The sequence below is a fragment of the Triticum urartu genome, chromosome 4A (assembly GCF_056163025.1).
Source record: "Triticum urartu cultivar PI428250 chromosome 4A, HENAU_Tu73, whole genome shotgun sequence".
Taxonomy (NCBI): Eukaryota; Viridiplantae; Streptophyta; class Magnoliopsida; order Poales; family Poaceae; genus Triticum; species Triticum urartu.
Window position 1 is genome coordinate 219,383,776 of NC_141876.1, and position 16,862 is coordinate 219,400,637.

Sequence of the window (16,862 nt, forward strand, 5' to 3'; positions counted from 1 at the left end):
TGAGCACCTCGCTGATATAATAGATCGGACGTTGAACCGGATGCTCCTTACCTGCCCCCTTTCGCTCCACCACAATAGCTACGCTGACCGCCTGAACATTAGCAGCAACATATAGCAGAAACGGCTCCTTGCCAACGGGAGCGGCGAGCACAGGCGGATTGGCCAATTGCCGCTTTAAGTCCTCAAATGCTTCATCAGCAGCAGAACTCCAGACAAACTGATCCGTCTTTTTCAACATCTGATACAAAGGGATTGCCTTCTCACCCAGGCGACTGATAAACCGGCTTAGCGCAGCAATCCAGCCTACTAGGCGTTGAACATCGTTGATACACTTCAGTTTAGCCAGGGAGGTGATAGCCGTGATCTTCTCCGGATTAGCCTCAATTCCCCTGTTGGACACTAGAAAACCCAATAGCTTGCCCGCTGGTACACCAAAGACACACTTGTCCGGATTAAGCATCATCTTGTATGTTCTCAGGTTATCAAAGGTTTCCTTTAAATCATCAATCAGAGTCTCCTTCTCCCTGGATTTAACCACGATATCATCCACGTAAGCATGTACATTACGGCCAATCTGCTTGTGAAGACAATTTTGTACACACCGTTGGTAAGTTGCCTGGGCACTCTTGAGCCCGAAGGGCATAGACACATAGCAAAAGGCTCCAAAGGGAGTTATAAATGATGTCTTCTCCTGGTCCTTAACTGCCATTTTGATCTGATGATAGCCAGAATACGCATCCAAAAAACTTAAACGCTCACAACCCGCCGTAGCATCAATAATTTGATCAATACGGGGGAGGGCAAAAGGATCTGCTGGACAAGCTTTATTAAGATCTGTGTAATCCACACACATGCGCCAGGTGCCGTTTTTCTTGAGGACCAGCACCGGATTGGCAAGACACTCGGGGTGAAAAACTTCAATAATAAAGCCAGCTGCTAAGAGCCTGGCTACCTCTTCTCCAATCGCCTTGCGTCTTTCTTCGTTAAACCGGCGGAGGAACTGTTTCACCAGTTTATATTTAGGATCCACATTAAGTGTGTGCTCAGTGAGTTGCCTCGTTACACCTGGCATGTCGGAGGGCTTCCATGCAAAAATGTCCTGATTCTCACGGATGAACTCGATGAGTGTGCTTTCCTATTTCGGATCCAAGTTGGCATTGATGCTGAATTGCTTGGACGAATCGCCAGGTACGAAGTCAACAAGCTTAGTTTCTGCTGCCGATTTGAACTTCAGGGCCGGATCATGCTTCGTAGTTGGCTTCTTCAACGGAGTCATGTCCGCCGGATCAACATTGTCTTTATAGTACTTCAACTCCTCGGTGGCACAAACCGACTCTGCATAAGCCGCATCTCCTTCCTCGCATTCCAAAGCGATTTTGCGGCTTCCGTGAACCATTATTGTCCCCTTGTGACCAGGCATCTTGACCTACAAATACACATAACAGGGCCGAGCCATAAACTTGGCGTATGCCGGTCGCCCAAACAGGGCATGATATGGACTTTGGATTTTCACCACTTCAAACGTCAATGTCTCCGACCTGGAATCATGATCATCCCCAAAGGCCACTTCGAGGGCTATCTTACCAACGGGATATGCTGATCTGCCAGGCAATACACCGTGGAATACTGTATTAGACGGTTTGAGATTCTTATCTGTTAGTCCCATACGACGGAAGGTCTCATAGTACAGGATGTTAATGCTGCTCCCTCCATCCATGAGCACCTTGGTGAACTTATAATCTCCCACCTGAGGTGCCACCACCAGAGCCAACTGACCCGGATTATCGACCTGGGGTGGGTGATCCTCTCTGCTCCATATGATTGGTTGTTCAGACCAACATAGATAACGGGGTATGGCCGGTTCAACAAAGTTGACTGCCCGCCTCTGAACCTTCCGGTCTCGCTTGTCCAAGCTAGTGGTAAAGACATGGTACTGCCCACTACTCAACTGCTTTGGGTTGCTCTGGTAACCTGACTGTTGCTGCTGTTGGTTGTAACCACCCTGGTTGTTCTGACTATTTTGACCATTATGTCCACCCGGATTACCATTAAATCCTCAACCGGAACTTCCTCCACCATAACCCGGCCTGGACCCTGAGCCACCGCCAGATTCGTGATCATACCGGAAATTATTAGAATTCTTGAAATCCTGCATAATAAAGCAATCCTTCCAAAGGTGGTTTGCTGGCTCCTCCTTCATCCCATGTCTTGGACAGGGCTGGCTTAGCAGATAGTTTAGGCGGTTTGGGTTAGGGTTGGGTGCTCCATTACGATTTTTCGGCCTACCCTTGCGTCGCTAGCCATTGTCCTGTGCGTTGGTATTAGCCACAAAGTCCATGTTACCATCCGCTTTACACTTGCCTCCTCCGCCATTGCCTACCCAGTGATGCTGCTGACCTTTGGAGCTGGTGTTCTTCTTCCCTTTCCCTGTCTTATCATCATCAGATTCGGGATCCTTGGTACTATCAGAATCAGCATATTTCACCAAAGCGGCCATGAGGGTCCCCATGTCGGTGCAATGACGCTTCATCCGTCCCAATTTCAACTTCAGGGGCCCAAACCGGCAGTTGCCTTCTAGGGTTAATACTACGGTGTCAGCGTTGATGCGGTCTGAGGAGTGCAACACTTGTGAAACCCAGCGCACCCAATGAGTCGTTGATTCTCCTTCCTCCTGGACGCATGCAGCTAAGTCCACTATCGACATAGGTTGTTTACAGGTATCCTTGAAATTGCTGATAAACAGGGCTCATAATTGGGCCCATGAACTGATAGAATTAGCTGGCAAGCTTTTTAACCAAGTACGGGCCGTTCCTTCAAGCATCATGGTGAAGTATTTCGCACACGCCGTGTCATCCACATCAAGCATCTCCATGGCCATCTCATAGCTCTCCACCCATGTCTCTGGAGGTTGATCCGCCGTGTAATTTGGTACCTTGCGCGGGCCTTTGAAATCCTTGGGTAGGCGCACGTTGCGTAAAGCGGGGATAAGGCAAGGCACCCCAAAGAACTAGAAGTAACACCAGGTTCGATCGAGATGGTTGGACGAACCGGCGTGAGCTGCCGAGCATGATGCTGTGCGGCTAACTCGGCCTCCCTGCGCGCTCGGGCCCGGTTCACCACTTCCTGAGCGTCATCAGCACCACCCGTCGGGTTGTTGCCACGGGGTGCTCCACGTTGTTCATTACTCGACACTGCTGGTTCATCCATATGTCTGCTATAGCTCCGGCTTGGACGGGGGGTCTAGTGGATCCGGTCGCAACTGTACGAGTACGCTTCCTGTTGGGCCAAAGCTGTCCTTAGAAGTTCCTTGACCCGTCACGTCTCTACTGCCTGCGGCGAGTCACCTTCAATTGGAATGGCCTCCAGCCGTGCAGCAGCGGCAACAAGATTGTCCATTGGGTTGGAGTAGTGACCCGGAGGTGTTAAAGCATCCTGAGGTATAACGGTGTTTTGACGAGGCGGGTCCATCTGACGAGGCTGAACCGGTGCACCGGTCCCAGGGGCTTCTGCCCGGTTCCCCTCCAGCGGATTGCCCGCTCTTGGTCCTGGAGTGTTGAAAAGGTCTCTGACCTCGAAAACCGGAGGTAAGCGGGATCGGTGCTTCCTCCTCATGACTTCATGCGACACGCTCTGGTCCAACATAAGCCTGTAGGCCTGTGCATCTAAAGCGGCCCGCTCTCCGGCCATCCTGGTGTCCTCAGCCGCCAGATCCGCCTTGGCCTGGGTGATCTGTTCCTTTACCTTTGCAATCTCCATGTTGTGAACGTCCTGATCTAGCGGATTAACTTCCGCCATAAGCACAGCCAACGCATCAAATAGTTCTGATAGAACCTGAGCTGGCGGGCGCACAGGGCCTCCTGCCCCGGCAGCCGTCGCCGCTGCTGAACCGGAGATCGTTGCTGCGGCTGTCGAAGAATGAAGCATTGCTTGTGTTCCGGTCATGAATATTCCAACCAGGTTGGGCAGATCAGAGGGGTCCGGAATACTGTCGCCATCGAAACAGCTCCCAATCCGGCCATCTTGTAGCTAATAAAGAGATTCGGTTTCTCCGGTAGAAGATTCGTCACCGGAACAAACGACAGTCGCCCCGCGAAACTCCGATACGTCCTCATAACTTCCTCCATGGATGACTCCAACGAAGGCATGCTTCATGGCCGGTTTAACCCGGGCGGATTGCGCATGCTGAGCCGTCTCGACGAGGTCGGTGCAGATGTCCGGCTCAGGGCCCGGTTCACCGATCTTGCCAATGAAAACTTGAATGCTACCAAAGGGGACCCGGTACCCGTACTCAATTGAGCCGGCCTCGGGGCCCCAGCCTGCGTCGTCGATGTAGAGCTTGCCGCGATGACTCTTAGTCATCCGGCCTACAGCGCAGCCCTCGAGTCCTTCAAAGCGGCCCTCCAAGAACCGGAAACCATCGTGCGATAGCCCCACGGTGGGCGCCAACTGTCGTGGTTTTGTCATGGCAGATGTCCTAGAGAAAGGACTTAGTCGTGGAGCCATCGCGACGGGTTAGCTTGAAGGGGTTAAAGCGGACACAAGGACGCAAGAGAGTTTATACTAGTTCGGCCCCTTCGATGAAGGTAAAAGCCTACATCTAGTTGTGATGGAATTGATGGGGTTTCGATGACTAGGGAGCAAACAAGCTTCGCCTATGTCTCGAGTTGTTGTCTGTCGTCCTTGAACCGCTGCCGGGTCGTCCCCTTATACACATGGGTGACTCTCGTCGTCTTACGGAGTCCCAATACAGGCTTATAGATGTGTCCGGTTTGGTCTCTTCTTATTCCAAACTTACAATACATGTTAACTACTAACGCCGGTTTACGGCTACAGGCCTTGAGCCGACCATGGGCCTTGAGCCCTCCTCTGTCTTCTTGGGCTTTAACTTACTTAACTACTGACGAAGTTAACCCGGCCCAGATAGGCCGGTTTACGCCCAGTAGTAATATCCCCAACAGATCCACTCCTGGATTACTTTGGTACCTCCCTGATAAACTCATAGCAAGGCACACATCAGGTCTGGTACACAACATTGCATACATGATAGAACCTATGGCTGAGGCATAGGGAATGACTTTCATTTTCACTTTATCTTCTGCAGTGGTCGGGCATTGAGTCTGACTCAACTTCACACCTTGTAACACAAGCAAGAACCCTTTCTTTGACCGATCCCTTTTGAACTTCTTCAAAACTTTATCAAGGTATCTGCTTTGTGAAAGTCCAATTAAGCGTCTTGATCTATCTCTATAGATCTTGATGCCTAATATGTAAGCAGCTTCACCGAGGTCTTTCATTGAAAAAATCTTATTCAAGTATCCTTTTATGCTATCCAGAAATTATGTATTATTTCCAATCAACAATATGTCATCCACATATAATATTTTTTGACACCTGAAATAGTAGGAGAGGCTCCTACTGTGTATATTAATTAAAGTATCAAAAAAGGTCTTACAAGATCATAACCTTACATCCATGTCCATGATATAGAACAGAGTGTAAGTTGGGGTGAGTAAGATCTACGGATGTACAAAGTACTCTAGGAAAGAGGGAATAAACCCTTTGTGTCTCTCCTTGGCTCGATGAGTAAGGAGAGAGAAGTATTCTTTGAATCTTGTTGCCCACGAGCTGATAGAAGGAGCAATGCCTCGAAAATGTTTATTATTCCTCTCTTTCCACAGGCTCCAAGAGGCATACAGGAAAATCTCCATGAATATTGGGTTGTTCCAAGCAGTTTTGGCTTCCTGGATCCAAAATAATCTATCTCCTTGTGTAGCCCAGTGGATATGTAAAGTGTCCCAACAAGCCTTGTTGAATGGGAAATGAAAGATCATATTCTCAAGAGTTTCCTCGTCATTAGTACCGCAGAGGATGCATCCATAGTTGTCTACAATTTTATAGTTTCTTCTTTTTAGCATGTTCCTTGTGTTAAGACGATCAGAGAGAAGTAGCCATCCAAAGACTTTGATTTTCATTGTGGCGGAAGATTTCCAGAGCCATTTGTAAGCTTTGTGAGCTGACACGTCTCGAAAATAGAATTTGTAGTAATTTTTGGCCGTGTAGACGTCAGATCCCCAGGCATAGCACCACTGATCCCTCTCAACTTCATCAACCTGGTTACCAACATGTGCTATGATTTCCTGGATATGTCTCAGCTCATCATGGTCTTGCATGGAGAGGGGAAGGTGGAAGGTTTCATTGAGATTTTGGCTCCCAAGGAAGTTTCTAACTGAGATATGTTCAAGTTTGGCGTAGGAAAATGCACGTGGGTGTGATTCTGCCATTACCTCATCAAGCCAAAGGTCTTTCCACATCAGGACCGTGTTCCCCGAATGAACAACCACATGGGAGATGCCTCGATAAGTCGGAGTAAGTTTGAGAATGTCTTTCCACCAGAATGAACCACACGGGTCTGAGGCGTGAGGGATTTTGTCCACATAGTAAGTAGACCAAATCAAGTCCACCCATGGCACATCCTAATGATTGTAGAATTTATGTAGGTATTTCATGAGCAATGCATCACTTTGGGTTTTAATGTCCAGGACCCCGAGGCCTCCACAATCTTTAGGGCGGCAAACCATTTGCCAGGAGGCGAGAGAGTTGCACTTGTCTCCGTCATCCGTTTTCTTTGTCCAAAGGGCTTTCCTTCTGATTCTGTCAAGAAGTTCAATGATCTTTGGCGGTAATTTCAGAGTGCATAGCGCAAAGATTATTAAGGACGTGATGACAGAATTCAACAATGACAATTTGCCTCCGTAAGATATCATCGACAAGGTGGAGGAGAGACGTCTTTCAACTCCACATACTAGAGGCATTAGATCTTGTACCGTTGGTTTCGAAGTACCCATGGGTAGGCCCAGGTAGGTGAAAGGTAGTTTTCCTATCACACAGCCAAATATTTGAGCAATATGTTGAGCAGTGGCAGCATCACAATTCAGAGGAACAAGGGTTGACTTGTGGAAGTTGATTTTGAGCCCAATGGAAGTTGCATAATCAGTTAGAATTTGTTTGACTAAAGTAGCTTGATCAGCACAGGCCGGTAGTAACATGATTGTATCATCAGCATACTGTATGACCGGATAGTCTGATTTATTGGGTCGATTGAAAGGCAGTTTCAGGTCATTTCTCATATAAGAATCATTTATAGCTGCTTGAAGTAGGTTAGCGGCAAGGACAAAAATGAGGGGGGACAGGGGATCCCCCTGTCGAACACCACATTTGCAATGGAATTTTCGACCTGGAACTCCATTAAGGAGAACAGAGGATTTGCCCGAGGAGAAAATGTCTTTGATCCATCCCAACCACTTATCATTGAATCTCATGTTCTTCATAATTTCAATCATGGCCTCATGTTCTATGGTATCGAACGCTTTGGCGAAGTCCAACTTAAGCAAAACAATTGGTTGCTTAGAGTTTTGGCATTGATATATATATTCAAATGCCCACGCAAGGCACTCTTGGATGGACCTCTTTTTCAAAAAACCGTACTGGTTGCGGTGTATGATCTTCAAAATAACTTTTTGCAACCGATTAGCCAGGAGTTTAGTGATGACTTTAAGACAGCAATTAAGAAGAGTGATGGGTCGGAAGTCGTTAAATCCTTGTGGTGCAGCAACTTTGGGAATGAGAGTAATATAACCATCATTAATGCTCTCAAGATTGAGTCCTCCATCAAAGAACTGATCACATAAAGCATAGAAGTCTTCTTTTATTATGTGCCAACAAGATTTGAGGCATGAGCCATTGAATCCATCCGGTCCTGGTGCCCTGTCGGCCGGCATTTCTTTGATAACAAGATCGATCTCCTGTCTTGTGAATGGTACAGTTGGAGCGTCAAGACCATCGATGCTCTTAATAATACTAGCAAGATTAAATTTCATCTCATGCTTGGATGAGGTACCCAGTCATTCTTTGAAGGAATGAAAGATAACAGACTCCTTACTCGCATGATCTTCACCAACCGTGCCATCTTGGAGGGTGAGGGAGCCGATATTATTCCTTCTGTATCTTTCTGACGCCATGGCCTGAAAAAATGTGGAGTTCTCATCACCAAAACGAACCCAGCGAATGGTGCATCTTTTCTTCCAATATTGTTTCTGGTATGATAGAAGTCGCAAAATGTGTGCTTTGAGGATAGTTCGAAAATTGGTCTCAGGGATGGTCAGACTCCTTTTGTTTTCAATTGCATGTAGATCAGACAAAGCCTTATTGGAGTTGGTAATGGCAATGGATAGGCGGGAGATGTTCTTGCTCCAACGTTTCAGGCAGTGACGCAAGTGCTTGAATTTTCTGCAGAGGATAGTTGCACTGTTGGTCGCTCTGACTGGCTTATCCCAAGCTTCTTGGACAGTTTCCATGAAACCAGGGTGCTCAATCCAGTACGGCTCGAATCGGAAAAGTTTACTCCATGGAATCGTAGTTTCAATTGTGATAACACACGGGATGTGGTCTGACACAGGCTTACCTAAAGGTTTAACAATGGTATTGGGGTAGGCATGTGTCCAATTACAAGAAATAAAGAACCAGTCAAGCTGTTCTAAGAGGGGATCTTGTTGCATGTTACTCCATGTAAAAGTGCGGCCCTTGATTGGTAATTCAACCAAACTTTGTGATCGGATGAAATCATTAAATGTGATCATATCATTTACGTTCCCTCCCGGTTTATTACGGTTATCTGGGCTGCGGATATAGTTGAAGTCCCCCATGAGAAGCCAATCTTCATTTGTCGGAATAGATAAGGAAAATAACCAATTGGTATAAGTTGTACGTGGGTCACCCTGGCAGGGTCCATAAATATTCACAAGAGTCCAGGATTGTGAGGATTGTGTGGATTGAAATATGATGACCACGGCAAATTCCTCTGAAGCAATGACCATACCAGTAAAAACAACACTATTCCAAATAGTGACAATCCCACCCGAAGCCCCACGCGAAGGAACAAAAGCAAACTGATCAAAACGACGAGGGTAACATGATTTGATGAACGCATGATCAATAACTGGTTTCTTAGTTTCTTGCAGACATAAAACCGAACAGCCACTAGCAGCGATAGCATTAGACAGAGCTATATGTTTGTTGCCAGAATTTAACCCGCGAATGTTCCAACATAAAACGTTCCAATTAACCAAAAGACCCATGAGATGCGAAACACAAGTAAGTTAAGCAGAGGAGGACGATCCCGCAACAGAAGAGGCCATGAGCGCATCTTCAGTCAGCTCCTCCGCAGGGATGGCGCATTTGAGCACGCCCACTTGCTGGATCACCTGGATAGGAGTGGGAGGAGGCACCGCATCATCCTCAATATCCGTGATAACAACTGAAGAAGGAGCCGCCGGAGTGCGCCTTGGTTTAACCTTGGATGTTTTCTTCTTAGTGTCAGAGAGAGCATGGAACCGGAAGCCATCGTACTTATTTGAGCGTGCGCTGCGCCGAAGGCTAACTGCAAATTCAGTGACCTGGATTTTTCCACGGTAACTAGTAGTTGCAATGCTGTCCTTAAGGGCCACCAAAGAGTCATCATCAGCAGAAGGAACAGTGGAGCTGCTCGGCATCAGGGTAGGCAAGGCATCCAGGTTGACAGCATCAGAGATTGGCCAGCATTACGTAGTGGTGATAGAATCAGCATTCTCTCCAGTGACTTGATGTTCTGCAGTGACAGTAAGAGTGCCATTGTGGTCAGACACCTGAACATGGACATTCAGGATGTCTCTGAATCCAAGACCCAAACTCCAAGGACCAAAAGATGCCAAAATAGGCCTGACAGCCTCCATAAGAAACGAGGAGATCTGTCTCGCTGGTCTAGCGTTATGAAGGAGCAAAGATGCAACCATGTTTCCACATATAATATTAGAAATGCTATAAAGCTCCCACTCACTTTCTTGTAAATACAGGCTTCTCCAAAAGTTTGTATAAAACCATATGCTTTCATCACACTATCAAAGCGTATATTCCAACTCCTATAGGCTTGCACCAGTCCATAAATGGATCGCTGGAGCTTGCACACTTTGTTAGCACCTTTAGGATCGACAAAACCATCTGGTTGCAGCATATACAACTCTTCTTTAAGATATCCATTAAGGAATGCAGTTTTGACATCAATTTGCCAAATTTCATAATCATGAAATGCGGCAATTGCTAACATGATTCAGACAGATTTAAGCATCGCTACAGGTGAAAAGGTCTCATTGTAGTCAACTCCTTGAACTTGTCAAAAACCTTTTGCAACAAGTTGAGCTTTGTAGACAGTAGCATTACCGTTAGTGTCAGTCTTCTTCTTGAAGATCCATTTATTCTCTATGGCCTGCCGATCATCGGGCAAGTCAACCAAAGTCCACACTTTGTTCTCATACATGGATCCCATCTCAGATTTCATGGCCTCAAGCCATTTTGCGGAATCTAGGCTCATCGTCGCTTCCTCATAGTTCATAGGCTCGTCATGGTCAAGTAACATGACCTCCAGAACAGGATTACCGTACCACTCTGGTGCGGATCAAACTCTAGTTGACCTACGAGGTTCGGTAGTAACTTGATCTGAAATTTCATGATCATCATCATTAGCTTCCTCACTAATTGGTGTAGGGATCACTGGAACTAATTTCTGTGATGAACTACTTTCCAATTGGGGATAAGGTACAATTACCTCATCAAGTTCTACTTTCCTCCCACTCACTTCTTTTGAGTATAACTCTTTCTCTAGAAAGGATCCATTCTTAGCAACGAATATCTTGCCTTTGGATCTGTGATAGAAGGTGTACCCAACAATCTCCTTTGGGTATCCTATGAAGACACATTTCTCCGATTTGGGTTCAAGCTTATCAGGTTTAAGCTTTTTCACATAAGCATCAGAACCCCAAACTTTAAGAAACGACATTTTAGGTTTCTTGCCAAACCACAGTTCATATAGTGTCATCTCAACGGATTTAGATGGTGCCCTATTTAACGTGAATGCAGCCGTCTCTAAAGCATAACGGTAAATTGGTAAGAGACATCATAGATTGCACCATATCTAATAAAGTACGGTTACGACGTTCGGAGACACCATTACATTGTGGTGTTCCAGGTGGCGTGAGTTGTGAAACTATTCCACATTGTTTCAAATGAAGACTAAACTCATAACTCAAATATTTACCTCCACGATCAGATCATAGAAACTTTATTTTCTTGTTACGATGATTTTCCACTTCACTCTGAAATTCTTTGAACTTTTCAAATATTTCAGACTTATGTTTCATTAAGTAGATATACTCATATCTTCTCAAATCATTTGTGAAGGTTAGAAAATAACGATACCCGCGAGCCTCAACACTCATCGAACCGCATACATCAGTACGTATTATTTCCAATAAGTCAGTTGCTCACTCCATTGTTCCGGAGAACGGAGTCTTAGTCATCTTTTCCATGAGGCATGGTTTGCAAGCATCAAATGATTCATAATCAAGTGATCCCAAAAGCCAATCAGCATGGAGTTTCTTCATGTGCTTTACACCAATATGACCTAAGCGGCAGTACCACAAATAAGTTGCACTATCATTATTAACTTTGCATCTTTTGGCTTCAATATTATGAACATGTGTATCACTACAATCGAGACTCAACAAAAATAGACCACTCATCAAGGGTGCATGACCATAAAAGATATTACTCATATAAATAGAACAACCATTATTTTCTGATTTAAATGAATAACCGTCTTGCATCAAACAAGATCTAGATACAATGTTCTTGCTCAACGCTGGCACCAAATAACTATCATTTAGGTCTAAAACTAATCCCGATGGTAGATGTAGAGGTAGCGTGCCGACGGCGATCACATCGACTTTGGAACTATTTCCCACGCGCATCGTCACCTCGTCCTTAGCCAATCTTCGTTTAATCCATAGCCCATGTTTCAAGTTGCAAATATGAGCAACAAAACCAATATCAAATACACAGGCGCTACTATGAGCATGAGTAAGGTACACATCAATAACATGTCTATCAAATATACCTTTCACTTTGCCACCCTTATGCGCCAAATACTTGGGGCAGTTCCACTTCCAGTGACCAGTCCCTTTGCAGTAGAAGCACTCAGTTTCAAGCTTAGGTCCAGACTTCGGCTTCTTCCCTTGAGCAGCAACTGGCTTGCTGTTCTTCTTGAAGTTCCCCTTCTTCCCTTTGCCCTTTTTCTTGAAACTAGTGGTCTTGTTAACCGTCAACACTTGATGCTCCTTCTTGATTTCTACCTCCGCAGCCTTTAGCATCACGAAGAGCTCGGGAATTGTCTTTTCCATCCCTTGCATATTATAGTTCATCACAAAGCCTTTATAGCTTGGTGGCAGTGATTGAAGAACTCTGTAAGTGACACTATCATCAGGAAGATTAACTCCTAGCTGAGTCAAGTGGTTATGGTACCCAGACATTCTAAGTATGTGTTCACTGACAGAACTACTCTCCTCCATTTTGCAGTTGTAGAACTCGTTGGAGACTTCATATCTCTCAACTCGGGCATTTGCTTGAAATATTAACTTCAACTCCTATAACATGTCATATGCTCCATGACGTTCAAAATGTCTATGAAGTCCCGATGCTAAGCCATAAAGCATGGCACACTGAACTATCAAGTAGTCATCAGCTTTGCTCTGCCAGACGTTCATAACATCTAGAGTTGCTCCTACAGCTGGTCTTGCACCTAGTGTTGCTTCAAGGACGTAATTCTTCTGTGCAGCAATGAGGATAATCCTCAAGTTACGGACCCAGTCCGTGTAGTTGCTACCATCATCTTTCAACTTAGCTGTCTCTAGAACACATTAAAATTCAAGTAACTGTAGCATGGGCCATTGATCTAGAACAACATAGATATGCAAAAACTATAAGGTACTAAGTTCATGATAAATTAAAGTTCAATTAATCATATTACTAAAGAACTCCCACTTAGATAAACATCCCTCTAGTCATCTAAATGATCACGTGATCCATATCAACTAAACCATGTCGATCATCACGTGAGATGGAGTAGTTTTCAATGGTGAACATCTCTATGTTGATCATATCTACTATATTATTCACGTTCGACCTTTCGGTCTCAGTGTTTCGAGGCCATATCTGCATATGTTAGGCTCGCCAAGTTTAACCCGAGTATTCTGCACGTGCAAAACTGGCTTGCACCCGTTTTATGTGAACATAGAGCTTATCACACCCGATCATCACGTAGTGTCTCGGCACGATGAACTGTAGCAACGGTGCATACTCAGGGAGAACACTTGTACCTTGAAATTTAGTGAGGGATCATCTTATAATGCTACCACCGTACTAAGAAAAAAAAGATGCATAAAAGATAAACATCACATGCAATCAAAATATGTGACATGATATGGCCATCATCATCTTGTGCCTTTGATCTCCATCTTCAAAGCACCATCATGATCTCCATCGTCACCGGCGACACCTTGATCTCCATTGTAGCGTCGTTGTCGTCTCGCCAACTATTGCGTCTATGACTATCGCTACCGCTTAGTGATAAAGTAAAGCAATTACATGGAGATTGCATTTCATACAATAAAGCGACAACCATATGGCTCCTGCCAGTTGCCGATTACTGTTACAAAACATGATCATCTCATACAACAATTTATATCTCATCACGTCTTGACCATACCACATCACAACATGCCTTGCAAAAACAAGTTAGACGTCCTCTACTTTGTTGTTGCAAGTTTTATGTGGCTACTACGGGCTTCTAGCAAGAACCGTTCTTACCTATGCATCAAAAACCACAATGATTTTTCATCAAATGTGCTATTTTAACCATCAATAAGGACCTGCCGTAGTCAAACTCGATTCAACTAAAGTTGGAGAAACAGACACCCGCTAGCCACCTGTGTGCAAAGCACGTCGGTAGAACCAGTCTCATGAACGCGGTTATGTAATGTCGGTTTGGGCCGCTTTATCCAACAATACCACTGAATCAAAGTAAGACGTTGGTGGTAAGCAGTATGACTATTATTGCCCACAACTCTTTGTGTTCTACTCGTGCATATAATCTACGCATAGACCTGGCTTTGATACCACTGTTGGGTAACGTGGCATGCAATTTCAAAAAAATTCCTACGATCATGCAAGATCTATCTAGGAGATGCATAGCAATGAGACAGGGAGAGTGTGTCCATGCACCCTCATAGACCGAAAGTGGAAGCATTATGTTAACGCAGTTGATGTAGTCGAACGTCTTCGCGATCCAACCGATCCAAGTACCAAACGTACGGCACCTCCGTGTTCTACACACGTTCAACTCGATGATGTCCCTCGAGCTCTTGATCTAGTAGAGGATCGAGGGCGAGTTCCCACAGAACAACGGCATGGTGACAGTGATGGTGATGTGATCTGCGCAGGGCTTTGCCTAAGCACTATGACAAATATGACCGGAGGAGTAAACTGTGGAGGGGGGCACCGCACACGGCTAAGAGATTTCTTGGTGTGCCTTGGGGTGCCCCCCGCCCCCGTATATAAAGGGGGGGAGGAGGAGGCCAGCGGCCTTGGAGGGGTGCGCCAAGGCGGGAGTCCTACTTGGACTCCTAGTCCAAGTAGGATTCGCCCCCCCTTTCCTTTCTCCACCGGAGGGAATAGGAAGGAGAGGGAGCGGGAAAGGGAAAGGGGGGCCGTGCTCCCACCCCTTGTCCAATTCGGATTGGGCAAGGGGGAATGTGCCATCTCCTGTGCGGCCCTCCTCTCTCTCCACTAAGGCCCAATAACCCCTCGGTACTCCAATAAAATATCCGAATCACTGGGAACCATTCCGATGTCTGAATATAACCTTCCAATATATGAATCTTTACCTTTCGACTATTTCGAGACTCGTCGTCATCTCCATGATCTCATCCAAGACTCCAAACAAACTTCGGTCACCAAAACAGATAACTCATAATACAAATCATCATCGAACGTTAAGCGTGCGAACCCTACGGGTTTGAGAACTATGTAGACATGACTGAGATACATCTCCGGTCAATAACCAATAGTGAAACCTGGATACTTATATTGTCTCCTACATATTGTATGAAGATCTTTATCGGTCAAACCGCATAACAACATACGTCATTCCCTTTGTCATCGGCATGTTACTTGCCCGAGATTCGATCGTCGGTATCATCGTACATAGTTCAATCTCGTTACTGGTAAGTCTCTTTACTTGTTTCGTAATGCATCATCCCGTAAGTAACTCATTAGTCACACTGCTTGCAAGGCTTATAGTGATGAGTATTACCGAGAGGGCCCAGAGATACTCTCTGATACTCGGAGTGACAAATCCTAATCTCGATCTAAGCCAACTCAACAAACACCTTTGGGGACACCTGTAGATCATCTTTATAATCACCCAGTTACGTTGTGACATTTGATAGCACACAAGGTGTTCCTCTGGTATTTGGGAGTTGCATAATCTCATAGTCAGAGGAATATGTATAAGTCATGAAGGAACCAATAGCAATAAAACTAAACGATCATTATGCTAAGCTAACGGATGGGTCTTGTCCATCACATCATTCTCTAATGATGTGATCCCGTTCATCAAATGACAACACATGTCTATGGTCAAGAAACTTAACCATCTTTGATTAACGAGCTAGTCAAGTAGATGCATACTAGGGACACTCTGTTTGTATATGTATTCACACACGTACTAAGTTTCTGGGTAATACAATTCTAGCATGAATAATAAATATTTATCATGATGTAAGGAAATATAAATAACAACTTTATTATTGCCTCTAGGGCATATTTCCTTCAGAGAGCATCTCGGGCTCAATAGAGTGGCTGAGGAGAGCTAGTGGAGTGTGGTGAGGGTGATGGATTGCTCCAGAGGCGAGGGGAGTAGCTATAAATAGCCGGGGCGAGGGTCATGGACTCGGGTGCCGCCAAGGGCGCGCTGGCCAGCTCCGGTGATGGACAGATGCATCACGCGGAGGGTGAGGTAGCAATGAAGAGGAGCAGACAAGCTTCATGGGGCAAAAGGGGGCGAGGGGCACAGGAAAGAAGCGGCCAAGCGCCAGTAAAGCATGTCGGATACTGCTCACCCACGGGCGCGCAGTGGTGAGCGCCGATGAGGAAGTTAATAGAGGGGCAAGAGCACAGGGCGACACAGTCAATCACGAGGAAGCTGCTGGACATGGCTAGGAGTCGAGACGGCAAGGGAACGGACGAGCACAACGCCGAGGTCTTGACATAGCGCGTTTAATGCATGTTAGGGCGGTGGTCACCACGTGCACACGACGCTTACCCATGCTTTGATCGGCCAAACCTTGTCTGGGAGACGAGGCGTGCAGAGGGTGATGCCAAGGAGGAGAGAAACAAGCATAGTGATCCCTGGTGTGATCACAGATATTAAGAATACAAAGGAATAGCAAGGTGTTTGGAGTTTGCTGTGGAGCAGATACTTGGAGACGAAGGATGAGCTTTGACTGGGTTTGATCACACACTAAGGTGATTAAGATGGCAAGGTTTCATCTCAAGAAGAGGAGTTTAGATAACACTTGCTGTAGAAATTGCTCTACTGACCAGATTTGGAAATGAGGAAGTGGCACTCACATAAATGATTGTCTTAAGAGAAATTTGGTGTAGATGAGTAATTTGGGCATATGAGAGTGCCATAAAAATTTCATGCCATTTGGGCAAGCCAAAATGGTACTTCCTTCATACAACACCTCTCTGGATAGAAACTTGGGAAAATCCCGAGGGAAAATTGCTGAATGGAATGAGCCCAAATCTTGTGGAGATAGGTTATATGGATAGGAGAAGGTCCTGGAATTTTTTTTAGCAATAATGGAGCCATATAAAATATACTTGCTTCATAAACTGAAAATTTGGACAGAAACAAATATTTGAAGTTGTGCTCA